At 25.0% G+C, this 19727-nt stretch overlaps 1 protein-coding gene across 3 annotated transcripts in view; it reads right to left on the bottom strand.

Moving 5' to 3' along the window:
* Window positions 1-9805, bottom strand: part of LOC114131789 (uncharacterized) — an 89052-nt gene extending 79247 nt beyond the window's left edge. For 2 of the 3 annotated variants that reach the window (XR_007605468.1, XM_050205156.1), the window contains exons 1-3: window positions 9714-9805; window positions 2359-2415; window positions 1127-1208 (exon numbers count right to left, since the gene is read on the bottom strand). The gene's annotated coding sequence lies outside the window, so the exon portion shown is untranslated. The remainder of the gene's footprint in view (window positions 1-1126; window positions 1209-2358; window positions 2416-9713) is intronic. The other variant, XR_007605469.1, reaches the window with a different exon arrangement.
* Window positions 9806-19727: the final 9922 nt, after the last annotated feature.

The raw sequence follows: 19727 nt of genomic DNA, 5'->3' as shown, positions 1-19727 counted from the left end.
TTTTCTCTCAAATATTATTTAAGTAAAAAAAAGTAAGTATTGGTCTTGAGGTAATCCTTAAGATTTGTTCAACGTTTTCTGACATTTTTCAAGAAGATAACATTAAAAACCAATAAGTTTAAAATAGGCAATAGCATGCTTAAACAATGAATAAGAAATATACTTACCATTTTATAATTTAAAATTTAGAGGCGGTTTGAATATGTATGAGACCGGGGCTAATTTAAGGTGGGTGATCACTGATTATCATTAATAATATTGAAATTGTTTGAAATAGCTACACCTAATTTTTTATTTATCCTAAAATAGTTTAATATTTTTTAATCTATATTATGAGTAAATAATATATATTATAAATATATTATAATATTAAAGTATAAGTACTAATAACATAGTCAAACTGATTATTTATTTAATAAAATATCAAATTTGTGTAGTGGTTGGTGGTATATTTTAGGCTTGCCCCGATAAAATACAATTTTCAAACCGCTATTGATTTAAATTATATATTTTGTTTTATATAAATATATTATACTAAATTTTTATCATATATTCAAAATCATTAATTTTCATTTTTATATTAAAAAATAATTAATAGCATTTGACTATTTGAATACAGTTTTATCTCGACTATTTTCTTAAGTTATAATACAAGTTATACAAATCATTAAATTGTCATAATTCAATACGTTATTTACTATTCACAGGAAACACTTTGATGTTTGGTTCGATAAATAATATACAAATATCATTACACTATTATTTATTTATTTATTTGTTTGTTTGATGAAAGTTCACCCACAACCCACGTGAACAATATGGTATACTATGTTTACAATACATCACAGGAAACGAGAATTATTATTAATACAATGAGCAATATGCTTAACATCGTTAAATTAATATAAAAATTAAGTAAATCTAAACAGCTAAATTCGTTTGTGATAATATAAGCTATGGTAATAATAATGATCCTATTCAGTGAACAATAGATAAGATGATTTTTGGTGGAAGGTGGGACTCTAATTTAAATGATGTATTATTTAAAGTACATAATGATATTTTGTTAAATAGATATAGTGCTATATATATTATATAAACATACAAATATACATTAAAATATTACCTGTTGAATCTTAGATTCTTGTGAACTCCGATATCACCAAATCTGTGGGTTGACGCAGTGTAGTCGAATGCTTTTCTTATGTCTGTAAAATGTACAACAACTTATATACCTTGGGCTAAATATAATTAAATATGAATAGATTGTGTAAATGGAATTTTAAAGCTGTATTATCTTGCAATATGTGCTGTGTGCACACACAAATAACAATTTTTTTGGAAATGAATTTATGAAAAATATTATATACGAGTAATTCGATTCTATCATTGCTTATTATTTATTAAATGCATATTAGATAATAGATTTTTAGTACTGAATTTGAACAAAAATTATTTTTAGTTAAATAATCATTAAGTTATTGTCTATTCAGTTATGACTTATATAGATTAATTCACCTAAAACGTTTACTGACAGCGTATACATTCGACTGTATAATGTAATCGATCTCTGCAATTATAAAGATATAAAACTGACACTAAACAAACTATTAAAATATTGAGAAATATTATTTTTCACGATTAATCAAATGATTAAATTTGGTTCTCAATTTCATTATAAATACTATGAAGCTAAAAATAGTAATTCAAATTATGCATGTGAATAAAAATCTATTAATGTATTTTTAAATATAGTAAGCAAGTTAATGAAAAATTAACTTGAATTATTTAACTTAGAAGTTAATAAAATAATATGACAATATATTTAGCTCAAACATTTTAAATTCAATACGGCACAAAAAATAACTTATTTTTTTAACGGTTAAAATGAAAACAATTATTATTTTTTAATTACCACCTGCAGAATCACATATAATGTTTAAAGTTATTAAAGAGTAAGTAAATGTATTCTATTGTTAGTTCTTATTATTTATATTCACACAGCTGTAATAGATTAAGAAATAACACACGATTAAATTATTTAATCAATGAATATTTATTAATTGTTTATTATTATTTAAAAATACATAATATGTATGTAAACTGTGTTATTAAACTAAAAAATAATTGTATAATAAGTTTTAGTTAAAATATAGATATTTATACTATAATCTAATTTAACATATGATTCTTAAAAATAACTGTCAAAAGTAAAGTTATTTGAATGGATATTTTAGATACCTATAATGAAATTGATTGAAAAAATAAACTAACTAGTTACGTCAAAAAATAGTAATGCCACATTTGTTATTAATCGTACGTTTTATAAGATTAACATCAAACATATTATACACTTACTTGTTGTTTTGTATCGACAGTTGATAACTGGTAGTGGTGACTACCAATCAAGGAAAACTAAAAGAACAGAACCGATGTTTAAAAAAATTAAATACTGTTCGTAAGTGTAATTAATTAATAAATTTATAAATAATCCTGTGAAACTAAAATAAGGTTTATAACTAAAAATATTACGACAATACGTCATTGCAAAACCAATAATTCCCTGTGCCAGTAAGCTTATCTCAAATTCTAAAAAGTTGAAAATGTCAAGAAAGTTACCTATGTTGATATTATATTTTAAGATAAGGCAAAAACATTGTATTAAAATGGGAATATTCTTGTATGTACTAAGGTACTTTAATATGAATTTATAGTATATTATCTATGGTTGCGATTTTTTCGAAAGATATTTTGAGTACGTTTAAAATTAAAATATTATTATTACATTAAAAGCTTTTTTAGTCGCAAATATAATTAAGCTATCATAAAATTAATATTAACAAAAAAATTAACATTTTTAATTCTAAGTATTTATTTTTATTTTGCAATAAGTAGATACAGGTAATGAATATATTGAATATTAATATTATAATGACTATTATACGAAAAGCAGATTAGTATCTGTTTCTCACGCCACGCCAGTCCATCAGTCATAATTTAAATATAATATAATTATTCAATTTTATCTTTTTTTTCTAACAAATTTGCACGTATTAAAAATGTTAGGTTTAAATATTAACATTACCTACTTATATTGATCTACGAGTATATACGTATAATATTATGCCTATATATAATACTATATACCTAAATTGAGTTAATGTTGTAATTTCAAATGTTTGCGCTGTAATCAAAGCGATTATATTTTGTTGAATCAATTTATATTTCATCGTATTTAAATTGTGTAGTTTGATAACTCTTACAAAACCGAAAACTGCTTGACGGGAACTAACATTAACATGATGATATATAATCCTAGTGGAATTTCCTTTATTCGATACAAATATCAAAAATAAATAAGTTACTATATTTTAATGCCAAAGTGTTTTAATATTATTTATTTTAAAAACGGTGAAAATTTAAAGTGTTTGTTGTTTTAAAAGACCAAATTAAATTATTTAAATTAGATAAAATAAAATAACTTTTGTATTAATCATACATTAAACTATTAAGTGCCGCTGCCGCGATAATTTATTTGATTTCCTAATCGCATCGTTTAATTCGAAAACTAAATTATTTATAATAAAATTACAATAATGTACTGAAGAATAATGCCTGTACAAATATTTTAATGACAACTTATTGGTTTTACTTATCGATTGAAATCGTATTCGGAAATGTTTATCTAACACTATTTACTATCCCACGTCGATGTGAAGGATCCACACCATGCATATTATGTAGGTAATACACTAATACTGATTCTTATTGTGAAATGTATGAATTCTATTTATTTTCTATCCGTACCAATAAGTGTAACACAAAATAATTATTGCATTAGTTTATGTTCAATTAATAATAATTTATTAACATTAAGGTCTGTTAACAATTTTCACTTCATATTATGTAGTTATTAAATCAAACTGGGAGTAGGTATATTCGGTTTTTCATATTTTAATTAGATATGTAAATGACATTTGTAACAAGTCTTAATGCATATTAAGTGTAAGATGAATATTTTATATCAATTTTAGATTAGGTTTTACAGTAAATAATTTATTTTTAAAAAAAGAAATCTATATCATATCTTTGCTATCAGTTAGTAAAATATTCTATGTTGATTCACGACATGTTTTGAAAAAATTAAAATCAAGTTCGTATTATTGAAAATTCCAAACATAAAATAAAGTAAACGTGTAAATTTACTGACAGATAATTAAGAAAAAAAAGTTACGTAACAATATTATATTATATATTATACGAACATATTAACTAACTGTTATTACTATCATTATCGAAATATTTGGTAATTTTTCATATTGAATTGCAACCAAGTAATTAAAATACTAATTCAATGTGTATTTTTTAATATTTTGTTATTTTCAATTCCTAATAGGACGTGATATTATTATATTATTAGGTCATATACACTTTCAATATTACACAGCAATGCAGCGACAAGGAGAGAAATAAATGCGCGTTTTTCCGGGAAAATACATACACACACACAAAAAATTCAAAATAATCAAAATGTCGCGGTTAACAAATTTTAATATCGGCTCGTGATTTCTAATTTTTAGTGGTAAATAAAACTGAAAAAAAACGTTTGCGTAGTATAAGAAGTTTAATATTAATAGTACTTAACTCATGCGCCAGTAATTAGTAATTAATGATATAATTATATTTTGTAATCAGACGCTTAGTCACTACACAAATGTAAAACTGATAGGAAACGTCGACAATTTTATATCAAACCCGAAGCCCATATACATCGATCAGTTTAGTGGTTACAAACGAAAAACATAATTTTGGAAGTCTCTGAGACAATTGTACTTATTATTTTTTTATTTACATTACAAGATAGTCGAAATAAATCGATAAAAAAGATACATATATCTACACGAAATTACCACGATTAAATTAATAATTATAACTAAACTGTTTATTTCGTGTAATTATAATATAAATAACAATATAATAATATAATAATAACTGTTGTTGTCTTGAGTAGGTGAATTACGGCGTGGCTTTTAGAGTTATAAAAAGCAACTCCAACACAGAGATGGATAAGAGCAAACAGGAACCTCCTGTTATACAGAAAATCTTTGTACTACGGACCCTTCTCAATTCTTTGATAGGTATAAGTGCCTTAACAGTTTCAAGGTTGCCATAAAAAATTTATCTTCGATATTGTTAACGCATTGCACTCAATAACATTAACCACGATTTATGAACTAAATACGCACTCGTGCAACGTATGATATTAATAAATAATAATTTATATACATTTATATATAATTGTCTATAACAATATAGTTACACCATACATTTTAGAAAATATTTTTTTTAATTTGATTTGTGAAAGGGAATATCATGCCCCGGGGTGCAAAATGTCCAAATACAGCCCTGTCAAAATGTTTAGATCCTATTTATAAACTATGACACTTTATTGTACCGACCAATAGAATTAAGAAATAGAAATTGTAAATCATTTTATTGTATTTATGTCCAGAATTGACAGTTTTAATTACTTTCGAAGCTTTCGCAAATACTGTGTGTTGATTAATTTTTAATATGATACACATAATGATTAAGAGTTCGTATTAAGTCCATGTAAGACACAAATAAATTATATTTCAATGAAAATAATTGTAAATAATGAGTAAATGAGTTGATATGTGACTTTAATGTCAACACGATATTTTGTAATTCAGTTTTAAGCCCTCTCTTAACTCTTATAATACTATATACGTTTGTTTGATTAAAATATTATTAGATTTCAATTTATTAAGGGGATGTACTATGAAGATTATAGAAAATCATATTTTAATCTAAAGAGTTTGTGACAATCAAACACGCTGGTATTATTTTTATTGAAAATTTCAACTGTGAATTTAAAACGTCAAAATGTAGTTATTTTTATTTTTGTCATTTTATATATATGTTATTATATTTATTTATTATAATAAAACATATTAGGAAAAAATTCCTTGTGTCACAAATATCCAAAATCTGGATTAAAATAACAACAGATAGTAAAAAATCTATATTGAAAAAAATAATGAAAATGGCCTGTTTCAGTACAAGATATTTTTATTCTAATTATAAAAGATAAATTAAATTCATGTTGAGTATATTTGAATAAAATTATTCTGCAAACAAAATGACTATAGCTTTATAATAAGAATTATGATACAACCGAATTTGCTACTTGGAAATTTATAACAACAACATTGGCGAAGAACGCAATATTATTGTGCGCCTAAGTATGGAGCAATTATCATAAATTTACTTATATTATTAGGTATTATTCGTTTTGGTGTCCTGATATGAATATTTGTATGTTGACCTTCAAAAAATAAAATTGATGTTTGTAAAGTCACTTGAAAATTCGGTGGGGAATAGATGTAGGGGATTACGATGTACGGAATTTGCTGACAAATATGAACTACGCCACTGCGACAAGTGTATATCGAAAATTGTGATTATTTAAAGACAACTTATAATAGTCCTTACTATAAGGATACGACCTACACACTTTAATGCGTGCTTATAGTATTTTGAACACTCTTTTTTTTTATATAAGAACCATATAAGTACAATTATTATAACTAGTCAGTAAAATCGACAGCTAGACACGCTCGTCTTCACTCGTTGAAACTGTCAATAATGTATGCAGGATAAAAAAAATACCCAAAATTAATTATTTACGCGGCGCCCGCTATTGTACGTCGTTTCACTGAAGTTTTTTTCCACAAAGTATATTATTTTTATTTTTATTGGGCACGTGTCGTTGGTTTTTAACAAATTTTACGTATCAATTCTATTCTCTCTATTACCTTCGTTTCGTACTTAGGTATCATGTAATGGGCAATTGTTAACTCCGCCAGAATATCGGTCAAAATAAAAAGGTATTAAAAGGTCTAATGTAAACTCCACCAGGTTTTTTTTTCTTATCTGTAATGGGTGTATGTAAACTCGGCCAGTTTCGAAATTCGAAATCAAAAAAAAAAAAAAAAACTGACAGTGTTACAGGATGCTATAAATAGGTACACCAATGGAATAATACAAGACTTAAAATATTTACAAATTATATCATATCATTTTAGCTTACATATATGACATACCTAACAAATATATTTTTGGATTTTTTGGTATAACGATTATTTATATTTATTATGATTTTTTTTACTATAATTTAAATATTTAATGTGGATGATTATTAATTATTATTATGAAAAATATGATTTTATATTATTATAGGTATAACGATTATTTATTATGATTTTTTTAGGTACTATGATTTAAGTCTTTAATGTGGAGGATTATTAATTATTATTATGAAGTTATGAAACATATGATTTTATATTATTAGGTACAGTGATTATTTAGGTATTATGATTTTTTTACTATGATTTTAATACTTAATGTGAATGATATGATATTATATTATATTGTAATTTTTTTTTTAATAATGTATCATATTAATTTTATACTACTACTTGATTTTCTTCACTGACGAAGTTTACATAAACTCAATTTTACCTAATTTTTGTGGAGTTTACATGAGCCTAATTTTACCTGTTTTTTTTTTTCTGGTGGAGCTAACAGTAAAAAAAGGTACTTGTGGCGGAGTTTACATGCGCCCCATGTAATAGTACCTAGGTACTAGGTAGACAGATAATAATATATTATTATTCAACTCACAAGCAAAAACGAGCGGATTTCAACAGTAAAAAAAAAAAAATTATTTTTTGTTTCTTTAATTTGTTCTCTTTTGTAAGCAAAAAATACGTGATATTCATAAACATAATATAAATTCACAAATGTATATCATGTACGAGAATATCATTTACGAATAATCTCAATAATCTCACACGTGAAGCACACAGCTATACCTATATTATTGTACCACTAAAAATTAATAATTTACAATTCTCAAACAAGGTTTAGATACATACACCAATATTTGAACATAAAATGATATACACATACAAACCGAATCAATTAATCTCTATTTAGATTGTCAGCGGTCGGATAATAATTATCAGCCCACTGTAATATTAGATAAAGGATGGAGATAATGTTTTAAATGGATTTAGATAATATAATGTCACCATGGATAATACAATGCAAATAATTATAAACTAAATAATTTACTGTGTTGATAAAGTAAAAATAGCAATGTTTTTTAACAGTAAACATATTAATATTTTTTTTTTATTTAACATAAGTTGATTTTAAAAACGACGAGTTATTACTTATTGGACTTACACATTCCTCCTTTTAATATTTTTACAAAATTAATTTTTCATATGAATAATAACAATTATTTTTGATATTTTTAAAAACATATAATAGGTATCAGATAACACATAAATTAATTATGTTAAATGTATAATATATCCTCGTACGAAAAATATAATATAAATATTATTTTTTATAAACACTCTTAATGTAATGTTACATTTTTTACATTAATTTAATTTAATTTTTATTTATCTAGTAGTAATATAGAAACATTGTCAAAACATAATAAACGTTTATTATTAATTTAAAGTGGTTTTAATCAGGATTTGTTATAACCAAAACCAACGCCCGTAAAAATTAAATCTAAAAATGATTACTTTATTTTTTCTAGTTTTTAGTTTTATAAGGTGAAATTTTTTACTAACATTAATAAAAACATTTCTATTCTCTTTTTAATGTTCTAACTAAAAATTTATATTTTGTTATGATATTATTTTGAATTACAAGAGAACCATATACATTGTATTCACAATTATTTTTTTTTTTTATATATTTATTCATCTATCATACTACATTATTTGATTTAGAAATTAAGGAGAGCTACATGTTATTAAAAGAAAAAAATAGTATCTTAATGTAAATTATTATTATTATTATTATTATATTATTATAGTTTACTCTTTTTCAAATACAAAAAAATACTTTGAAAACATTTTTTTTTTTTATTTAACGTGATAAAAATTAAATCTTAAATATACTACGAAACAATTTCAATCAGTTTCAATAAAAAAAATTATAGGAGTAAAAAACTTTCTTTTAGTTCGTTAGTATGAAATTAAATTTCAAAATACTAATAATAATATAAATTTTAAATATACATAAACATTGTTTAAAATTATAAATACTTCTAAAATATATTTATTTTAAGCAATTAATAATAAATATAATAAAATAAAATATTTCTAAGAAATTCAAACAATTAGTTTAAAAGTTGTAATATCGTGTGTAATTTATATTATTTTATTCGACGTAATAATTTATTATTGAATTTTGAAAAAAAAATGAAAACTATGGGAGAAATTTTCGGAAAATATAATATTGTTTTCATTCTAATCAGAAATTTAGTAAAAAAAAAAAAAAGAATAAAAGTAAAACAATATATTTATATTTGAGTATCACCTAACAAATTGCCTAATAAAATGTATGTGTTAAAATTTAAATTAGACGCGCTATTAGAAAAATAAAAAATAAAAAATAAAATTGTTTTAAAGTCGAAAGATAATATTTTTTTTTCACACGAATATTTTTTTTTTTAAATTTTCTTGACAAAGTTAACTGATCGTTTTTACATAAAATGTGTGAAAATAAAATATTTATAATAATAGTGATTTACAAGTATACCTATTTTATTTAATATAATATATATTATATAATGCTAATAATATTTATGTAAGTCATATTACCAAGATTCGTCGTCAAGCTTCAGCGCATGGTGTGAGCTGTTGACGATGAGATAGTCTGGTGGCCGTTTGTCGACTGAAGTTTTCGGGGATGCTGCTAGCCGAACACAGCTCCTGGCGGACGGGCGTTAGTAGCTTCGTTGTCGCCCAGAAAGCCCGGGCGTCCTATGGGAACGCTCGAGCCCTCGGCCGGCGGGTTGGGGTGACCGCACCCTCCATCCGCAGCGCCCCGCGCGATCGCTACCACCGACCCCCGACCATGCACCCACCGACGGTCTATGTGATGCGCACGCATCCGCCGGAGTACCCGTGACCCACACCCACCGGCCGCCGGCAGTAGTCCCACGCAACGACCCTTTCCCCGCAAGTCTATGCTTACCCACCGCTATCGCACCTACGCGCAAAAAGGTATTATAATAATAATAATTTGAAAACCGAATAAATATGACGTACTATATCTATTTACCTGCAGCTGTGTAAATATACCAGTATTGTGTATGTGCAGACTTCGATACGTATCATGATGGTTCTTATTTTCAGGAGATCGGACATGTAGAGGGTTGCACACTCACTCAACGGTGCGGGCGGCGAACAGTGTTTCGGGTGTATTTACATTGGACTTACCTTCTTTTATTTTCACTATGCGTCATCGTTGTATTTGTAACGTTTTATTAAATTCCATATTATTATTTTATACTAAATCTGCATGCATATTTAATAAATGCGCAATAACATATTTTGTACCCACCGCCTTTATATACGGGTCACGTTCGACTACAGAATATTTAAAAATTTTAAATTTTCGTCTTCTCTGCAGCGATTTAGTACTACAGATCATTTTACAATTAATTTACTTTTTTTAATGTACATATATTTTAATCACTGTCAGTTGTATAATTGGACAACAAATATAAGGTCTGTCACAATATTATACTTACCATTACCCGTTAGTTTCCATTCAAAAATTTAAATTTGTATGCACAATGTAGCATATAAATATATAAATACAACAACAAAATTAATTAAATAAACTAAAATTTCCAACTCTAGATTTCAAAAGTTGAAGAACTCATAAGGAACCTTATTGTATTAACTTTCAAATCTTAAGTATAAAAAATTGTAGCTACACAATAATTTAAAAATGTTGGAGATTTTGTCAAAATAATAATGCGTATAACATTGAATGAGTTGTAAATTTTAGCTTTAAATTAATTAGGAAATATTATAAAAATTAAATTAGTAAGAGGATATTGTCTGCGAGGTTTACTTATTAGTACCTAATTACTTATACTTATCATTACCAAAATAATTAATATTATTATTTGTCCGTAAATCATATACATTAAACGTAAATATATTATAATTAAGTATATCATTATAAACAGACTATATCGGTGACGGCAATTAATTTATAATTACTCTGATTCAACAAACATTAATCGATATGAATTTCATGATTAAAAATTATATTATTAAATTATCTTACTGATAATAAATTCTAAATCGTAAACTATAATATTATTTTGATTGTTATTATACTTATATATTATGAAATCACTTTAGGTACTTTTCAATTTCGTGAGCTTTCGGTCATATTAAAAGAGACATGCATCTGCTGCATGACCTATTCACTGCTACATATTATACCTCCTATAAAATACATATCATAATAATATTTTCTTACGTTGAACTTAACTGCAAAAAAAGCTCTTAACCATTATTTATTTATTTATATACATATTAGCGTTAATTTATACAATTCTGTAATTCTATAAAATAACTAAATATTTTATAAGCTAACAATAACGGTTTAGTTAATATATTTAAAACTCATTTTGAATCTATATATAAAATTGAAATATTAATTTTGAAAAAGTCAATTTTGATTTGTACAACGTAAATCGATTAAAATTATTAAATTATTATTATTACAGTTTTTATTTATGATTATTATTACAATTTATTTATTAGTACACGAAGTTTTTGAATGACATTTGAAAAACCATTGACCATTACCTATAGTGATTAGGATTCGGATGGCTTTCGAAGACAAATATCTTCATCTGGGATATCACTAAGCGTAATAAACTTTTCTGCACATAAACTAAATTGTGACCTTAAGTAAAGTTATCTAATATGCTGTATGCCTATCTTATTATTTTTAATAATAAAAAGACAACGGCAACAAATATTGTATGTTATCTACTCCAGTCTCGGTTATCTATCTAATGATGACTATAAATTTCATACATTAACGAAAACCCAACTGGTATTTTATAGAATAACTTATTACATATATCACTGATAGCATTTATATTTAATTAATTAAACGATTATGTACCTAATTAATAAAAATTATTATCTAAATGATTTATACTAATTAGCTGATAGTTGATACACAGTAAATAAATAGTATATGTTTGGTATTTAACAGCAAAGTGGACACAAATGTTCGCATGTACAACTAAAAATCCTAATGTCATGTTGGGCTTGAAAATGAACTCAATTTTTTCACACTTATTATAAAATATAAACGACAAATCCATCATAATAATTGTATCACAAAATGACAAAATAGAGGTTAAAAGATCCTTTAAAAAATATGTATATACCCAGTTATTTAACATATATAACTGAAAAATAGTGAAAATGAAATAAAAATAGTTAATAATACAGTCCTATATGTTGGAAGTTAGAACATATTACCACACCACGGTCGCCGAGCCTCTGTCGTCACAGAGAAAACTGTAGAAAATAGTTTTTTTATGCCCAACACAAACTAAAATGATATATTAAATATTTACGATATGTACCTAAACCTCCCTCTTCATGATTTAAGCTGTTGCGGGAAGGGTAAATTTTCTACAGAGATCGTAACAAGTTCAGATGTTTACGTTTAAATTAAAATAAAACGTATAACAAAATAGATCTTAGAAGTACGTCCAGTATACAGTTGATCGTTTTTATTGTTTGTACCTATACCAACAATAATAATTGTCTATTATTATAAACGCAACACACCGTGTGGTAATCGCAGCCATGGTCGTACCTAATTTACTGATGTAATCTGTCTTATATCGTACACACCTAACCTCCTTGAATTGTATGTTGTATTATGATCAGTTGAACACGTCACACGTGTATTACACACAAGAAAAATAATAATATTATTATTTAAGTGGGTACGATTGAGGTATACTTCTCATGTACAACAGATTATACGGAAACGTATCATTTTCTATTTTTGAGTTTCTGACAAGTACCTTTAAGCCTTAAGCGTTAAAAAATGAAACGGCTATTAAAAATTCAGACGTCGATCTCAACAACGGCGATACCTGTATTATAATTTACCATCTGTACCTCATTACAGTTATTAGTTGTGTTGTTTACATTACATTCATAAATATATTTTCGTCGAATGTGTAGAAGTCCTTGATAATTTTTCCGTTATGAAAACCATCAGAACCTCGACATTCTACTCACTGCCTAAATTGTAGCACAACGCATGTAAATATATATAAATTTAAATAAATAAATGATACTATACTGGATCTATGTTATTGTTGACTTAAACTTCAAACATGGGATTGAAATTTATTTTTTAAATCTATAAAAATTGCTAAAAATATTCTAAGAAATCATAACTAATATTAATAGAATTAAAAATTGAATTAAAAATATTAAAAAATATTTAATTTATAATTTATGCCAAAGTAATAATCATTATTTTATTTATATAACCAAGTATTGATGATTTGTGTTTTTCCTCGTCACGTGCAGTACGTAAGAGTACAATATGCTCTAAATAAGACAATACATACCGTCTCAGAAAATTGGAAAATGTAAAACTTTAATAGAAAAAAACTAAAACCAAGGTTTTCCGGTAAATTGGAAAATTTAGGCTGAAGCAAAAAAAAAATACTTCAAAATACTATCCATATTATTTATTCGTCCTTGTATTAATAATTGTTAATAATTGTTTTTCAATTACATATTATTAATTATTGTCGACTTTGATACCGAAAAATCGTCTCCTTCTACCATTGTATCTGTGCTAGATCCGGCCAATCGCGATCGCTATTATCGAGAGCAATATACTATATAATATAATTATTAATTACTATTTATCACTTTTTAGTTAATTTTAATTTAAAAAAAAAAAAACTGACTACATATTTTCACTTTTTTATATTTTCTATCTTAGAATAATCTGTAGTGTGAACAGTGAACTATGAACATATTATTTAATTAAATAATATACGTTATCGTTCCTAATTTTTTTCTAATCAATCCTCTTAATTATGGGTTATTTACTTATCTCACGTAGCTTTATCAAATACCTATACTTAATGTTTTTTTTTTTTTTTTGTTAAATATGATTAAGAATTAAGATATAGGTTCTTTATTTTTTTTATTTGTAGATTTTATATAAATACAATCTATAAGGTTTGCTAGTTTTTCGTGGGATAAAATATTTAGAACAAACATTAATTGTTAACTATATACATTGACCATTTATCAATATTGATTTTTGTTTAATTCATGATTATTGATTACACGAATCTACATATCTTTAAAATATTTGGAAAGGCGCATGCAGTATTTTTTCTTGTATAAGGTACCAATTTACAGGTTATTCGTATAAAATTTAGGGCACAAATTTTCTCGGGTTGTTCAGTTTTTCTGAACATATTAATATATATTTACAATAATTAAGTTACCAATCTATTTATTATAATATTGATATGTGGCGTAATTATTGTGACCGCAGTTACTTCGTATACAACCGATGGATTTTATTATTATTTTCAGTATGAATTTCAAAAATTACTCATTTATGCACAAAATTAATAACAACTATAAATTTCATTGAAAAACACTCACCTTTTATTTACTCGTTATTATTATACTAACAGTGTTATGATTTATGATGTATTACACTATTACATACAACATACATGCTCTAACTGTATTACAATTGTATATTTTGCAAAGATTTTGTCGAAACGCAAATGCGTATTCATTGTTATTCTGTGGGATTTTGTTTCTCTCTCCTACCGTCGTCGTATTACATCATCCACAATATCAACACTGGGTTGGTCATGAATTATACGACTAAACGAGTATAATAATACAGTAATATACGTTTTAAATAACGCACAGCGGCGTAACACGTTTATATAATATTATATTATTTGTTATTATTAGAACGATATCGTAACGTTACAATGTTAATACCTATATGAAAAATGATAATAATGTAATATTAAATATTATATTATAATAATAATCGGTAATATAATAACTGATACATAATATTATATACAAGCCGTAATATTAGTACAATATATATAATATATACATACAAATATATTATGCAACGTGAATATTAGTGTTGTTTTTTCATCGGAAACTCGCGCAATATAACAATATTGTGAAAAACCCATATTTATTGCTTAATTAAAAAATTGGTATAAAAGTATACAGAGCGTAGTCAGCTAAGCGACGTGACGTTGTATTCGTAGCCTTTTTGATTAGGTTAAATAAGTCAATTTTTTTAACCTAACAAATTAGTTAATTTTCTAATTAGAAAACTCAACAACATGAACACCCTCCGTAACTAGGATCCGAATTTATATGGAATAAAAACCCATGAAATAAGCAGATTCATATCATAGGTAAATATGCAAAAAGAAAAACGCAAAATTTTTATTTTACAAATAATAATTATTAAGTATATGATTTTGAATAAAAATATTAAACAATCTAATTATACGAGTATATATAAAAAATGTATTTTAAAAAAAAAAATCAGGATAACATTATTTTTTGGCATCATGCTTAAAAGTATTAAACTGTTTATTTTATTATGTAACAAATACCACCATGAGATAAGAAAAATCAATTTTAAGTTTTTGAATTAAAAACTTCTATATGATTATCTTGAAGCATACTTTTGTTAATTAGAAAAATTTCTTTCTACGTCACAAAATACAATTGATGCATATTTGAAACAAGATAAAACTCCATCTGAGAGTTCCTCATCTTCGTCACATTCTGCTATCTCACCGTCGATTTTTTTCCAATGTAGAACATAAATATTTTTTGAAACAGCATTCTCAATTTAAGAATTATCGAAATCTAACCCTGATCCTCCTTCTCCTAACTTATCTATAAAATTTTCTGAGTAATATACTAGTAATATTTGATTTCTCTAATTTTGTTGTAGTTTCTATTAAACTTCATTTTTCAACTTTTAATCTTGGAATAAAGTACGTGTATTTTGAATACACTTTGCTTAGTTTTCGCAAAAAGCGTCAATAACATATTTTACCTCATTGAAATATTTCTCCGTATAAATTACTACTTTAACCCCAATGAGTTACATTATACATTTATTTGAAAGTATTTATACCTGAAGGCTGAAGGCTTTTTTAAAAATATTGTTTAGTTATGAAATTAATTGATCGACATTTTGAGATTTTTCTCTTATTACATACTTCAACTACTGTGTTAAATCCATGAGGAAATGTCCTTAAGAACTGTATTATACCAAATATGAAATAGCTATCGCAAATGAAAATGTAAAATGTAAATGTAAAAATTCAAATATTTACTATTTTAATTAATGATGTAGGATAGGTATGTAAAATGTATACAATTATCCAAAAATATGCATTTAATATATATTTTTAATGAAATATGAAAAAAAAATTATTCATAAAATAATTAACATATTACGGAACTTCGAAATTTTTAATCAAAATTATTTTAAGTGAATTTCAGAAAAATATGCATTTGCATATAAATCCAGACCCTAGTAATAGTCTTAACTATTCACAACGAATTTGATAACTATCACATTATGTTAAAATCATGTTATATTCATATCGATAACAGTAGTTAAAGCTAATTATTTTTTTAATTAATCATGCAACATATAATGATTTTAAATAAAAATAAACTATCTGATTGAATAATTTAGTTGCTACCAAAATACAATTAACTAAACCATAAAAGTCAGTAAAAAACGAGAACTAAGAAGGAAAATTAATTAGTAGAATAATTTTTTAATCAAATATTAAGTTTTTAAATGTATTTGAAAATTACACAATTATTAAATGTAACCATGTGGCAATTAAAAAAAATAATTACATTTTAAATTAGTTAAATTAATTAAATTAGTAAATTTTTCTCTATAATATTAATTATTAACCAGAAACGTGTAGAGTTTAAAACCTAAAGAATATATCGTTGTTAACTATTAAATATTAACCTAATGTTATTTTCTTATTTCAAATATTTAACGTTTACTCCACTAAACTAACTTCAGTAATTTTTATTTTTTATCATTAAATTTTAATTTACCTTAATTTAACTAGTGTGTACTACAATAAAACATCATATGTAATAAACAATCATTATTCCACCTAGTGTAATAATTATTATAATTTCTAATTTAGATTTCAGTGTATTAAAGCGAATTGTAACTACGTTACAACAGAGAACAAAATATAGATCGCACTTTAAAATTCTACACAATAATTCAAAAATAAAATCAAACACCACTACCTAAACCAATAGAAAAGAATGTAAGTTTATTTTCAAGGTTGTTTATTTTAAAAAATAAGATGATATAATTATTGCTAAGATAATAATAGTCAATAGGTACTCGTATATCTATATAGGTATTTTAATGTTATGTATACTGTTGGTAGTATCTGCACTGCTACTTTCAGTATTCAAATTTTATCATAAATTTATTCAAAACTTCTAGTTACTAAACTAATCGAATTAATAGCCTTTACTACATAATAATTGTTTTTTTATATGATTATTATTTTTATCAATACTGGTTTTATTAAAGGATTTAGCTTAAAATATAAATATTAACAAAAGTATTTTGTACTATCAACGTACTCGTATCAACCTTATATAATATTATATATTTTTATAAATTTTGTTTTGAATATTTATATTTTAAACATATATAATAAACATTAATACGATGAGCTTATTATAACTCCTAGGTTATTTATTGATATTTTAAGAAAAATATGTTTAGGTATATAGTATATACGTTTGAATCTTCAATTATTCAACAGTCGAATGAAGTGTTCAAGGTTGACCTTCAGAAATCTCTATTCACTTACTTCACGGGTGTATTGTAAACGATGATCAAAATATGTCTTGTCCGGTCTCGCAATAAACAGCAAAATGTGTTAAAAAGAAAAAAAACGCTATCGTTTAATCGCTTAACATTTATCGTTTTCTCAAAAATCGACGAACCTACACAGTACATATAGATTCGTTGTCATTATATTATTATACTGTGTTTTCTAAACTTCAGACGTCGAACCTAGACCAGGGTCACTCGCACGCCACGCTCTTCGGACAGTCATATTTAAATCGAGAACATCCTTCGATTTGCTGCAAATTACTACACAATCATAAATCTCTATATTATATTATTATATAAACCACATTGACCTTATACTAATAGACAATACAGTCAATACACCATATTTGCCTATACTCTATAGCTGTGCGTAGTGAGTGATAAAACATACAACAGTGATAAGTACTTAAATGCTGATAAGTAAAAGCTGCCTTTTAAAAATATATATATATTATATTATGCAAATATTGAGCTGATTAAAAATCGTGTTATTAATTAATGTAACTTGTTCAAGTTTATATACATTATTGATAGTAATAACTAGCATTTATAATACACTATGATAGTATGTTAACACGAGAATCGCCTTCTATACTATCTGATCGATCTATGACTACAATTATTGATACTTATCTATTAGTATAAGATCTATAAATTAGCAAGGTGACATATTGTGATAATAATATCTCAGGTAACACACTGACACATGTGGCAATAGTTGGACAGTTACAAAGACTAAATAGAATAATAAAAAAGGTATACGCATGGTTATGCGTTGTTGCTGTCTGTTTGTTAATTTTTGATATTAGAAAGCACTGAAGACCAATCTTTTTACTGCAAATGCAATTTTAAATATTTCCAAAAGTCTTTTGATAATTATTATTGTTTTTAGCTTTAAAAAATGCATCTTATAAACAAAAAAAAAAAAAATCCGATCATCAACATTATAATAGCTAAAATGATGTTGGTTTGTATAATTATTGTTGTCAGCATTAAAACATTTTTAAATATATTTATATGAAACTTGACTACAGTTTTAATTCAAAATTTTTTTATTGTGAACAGTATAATATAGTATACTATTTGAATCAGAGCAACTTGTTTATCGTGAAAATGGCATCGTCTCTGTAAAAACATTTTTTAGACCAAAATTGGTATTAAACTGATTGATCAACATTAATTAAATTCAGTATACGCGTGCTTCTCAAGAATAAAGCACTTAAAACAAATCCAAAGTTTAGTTGAAAAATCGTTTTAAGTTATCGATATCCGTGTAACTATGTAAATTACTACAGCATTCTATTAGTATTTTTATTAGTAGAGAAATACTTTTCATCGTCGTTGGTAATTTGATTTTAGTTAAGTTAATAGTGTAATTTTATACATCTAATCCTAACCTAACCTATTATATTTATACGTACATTCAGGATGTTGTAAGATAAAGAAAAATCAATAAATCAAAAACGAATGTGGTGGTCATGTGGATGATATATTGTAGGTATAGGAATATGGTATAAGAAATGAGAACTATAATATATTAATATAGATACACCAATAAATGTATATCACATGATATGTGTGTGTATCATACGAACGAATGAAAAATTTAATTTCGTATTTATTGCTGTTATCGCATAAAAATATTTACACCTTTCCAGGAAAATTAAATTTAACACCAACTGTTGCAATCCTTTTATTTACAATTTTTATAGTTGTTTTAGACATTTGTCTCTAAACCTTTTAAAGTATTGAACATATTTTTATTTTATGTCACAGTATCACCTATACTTTTAACTGTTTTTATATTATAAAAACATAAATTAAAAGGTGTAGCTGAT

Source organism: Aphis gossypii, chromosome X (assembly GCF_020184175.1).
Source record: "Aphis gossypii isolate Hap1 chromosome X, ASM2018417v2, whole genome shotgun sequence".
Lineage (NCBI taxonomy): Eukaryota > Metazoa > Arthropoda > Insecta > Hemiptera > Aphididae > Aphis > Aphis gossypii.
This window is presented reverse-complemented; position numbering and strand designations above follow the sequence as displayed.